The sequence below is a fragment of the Gossypium arboreum genome, chromosome 4, assembly GCF_025698485.1.
Source record: "Gossypium arboreum isolate Shixiya-1 chromosome 4, ASM2569848v2, whole genome shotgun sequence".
Taxonomy (NCBI): domain Eukaryota; kingdom Viridiplantae; phylum Streptophyta; class Magnoliopsida; order Malvales; family Malvaceae; genus Gossypium; species Gossypium arboreum.
The window spans coordinates 75,548,905-75,550,719 of NC_069073.1; positions in this window are offsets into that span (position 1 = coordinate 75,548,905).

A 1,815-nucleotide genomic window follows, 5' to 3' on the forward strand; every position below is an offset into this window, starting at 1 on the left:
GAATCTTGATGGATGTATGGCACATTCGGTTATGGTTAATGAGGAGATAATTTGATTTTAGCCTTTAAACTTTGAGGAAGAAATTGTTGTTGCAAGAAGTTGAGCTTATTGATAGTATAAATATCTAATGCATCTATGGTAATAGCAGAACATGTAGCTGTTTAATGTTTTGAACAAGTGTCGTTTAGATGTTCTAAAATTGTTTAAATTAGATGTTTAATCATCTAAGGGTTCGGCATTGTGCATTCTTGTTAAGAGTTTGATTTGAAATCATGAGATCTTGTTGACTTGTGTTTAAATGGCATTCGGTCATGGCCTATGGGTGTTTGCTAATCCGGTTTAAGTGCTTAGGTGCTAAATACTTTGTATTGGAAATTTTGATGTATAAGTAGAAGTTAATTAAGATGATATTGGGTAAATTTTTAGCTTAGTTGTGTTAAGTATTCGCAATATTCATAATAATGAATATGAGAGTGTATATAAATCGTGGTTGTGTATAACTTAAGTAATCGACTAAAATATGAACACCACATAAGTATATATATATACTTATATGTATGTTAGTGCCTTATGTATACACCTTGTGTCATTGAGACCTTCGAAAATAATATGTATTAAAGTTATATTTGTAGTAGTTTAATGTGACTTACCAAGTACACAAATTTGAAAGCGAAATGGTGATAGACTTAAGTGGTAAATTGATTCAAATGAATTGGTTCTAAAATGTATATGAATGCCGTATGATTGTGTTTGATTCAGAGGTAAATTGTTTGATTTAGCTCAAGAGCTTAGAGGATCAAAGTTGGATAGGGGAAAGGAAAAAGTAATCGAATAGCCGTCAAGTCGTTCGACAACATCCGAGGTAAGTCTTTGAGTAATGGAACTTAGTTTATGATTTGATTAAGTCATGACATATAAGCATAATAAATAAGCGGTGATATAATGATTCTACTTGAATTATTTATCGAGGTAATTAGTTATACTTATGATTGGTAGCGAATGTGTATAGAGATCATGTTACAAAGCCAACCAAAATCATTCTCTTTGTATGTGGCTATTGAGCCGAAAATGGTAAAGGTTGATAAGTGTCTTGTGTTTGAGTTCTAGTAATGAAAATGAAATATAAATGTGTTATGATTTATTGATATATGTGCATGATTATTCGGATGATAACCGGACTAAGATCCGAAGGCATTTGTGCTAGTGACTATATCCGGGCTAAGTCCCGAAGGCATTTGTGCTAGTTACTATATCCGGGCTAAGTCCCGAAGGCATTTGTGCTAGTGACTATATCCGGGCTAAGTCCCGAAGGCATTTGTGCTAGTTACTATATCCGGGCTAAGCCCGAAGGCATTTGTGCTAGTTATTATATCCGGGCTAAGTCCCGAAGGCATTTGTGCTAGTTGCTATATCCAGCTAAATCCCGAAGGTACTTGGGTTTGGAAATGAGCGATCTTGCTGTAATAACTTCAATTAATACGCTCATAAGTCCAAACGATAAGGTATGTTTCGTATATGCATTGGAAAGGTTGATTCCTTTTAAATAGTATTCGCTCAATTGATTAACAAGCTTAGGCCTTTAGTCGGGTTTGATCCGAGTGTATGAATATAATGGTTGAAGCGTGAAGTAAACATAATTTTGGGAATATGCGTATATGTAATTATTCATTTAGTCATACGAACGCTATACCTTAGTTGTAAATAATTTCATTACTTAAAACTTACTAAGCATCAAAATGCTTATTCATTGCTTTAATTCTCTTTTTATAGATTTTGTTAAATCACTCTCGGACTCGGGAGTGTCAAAGTTGAAGT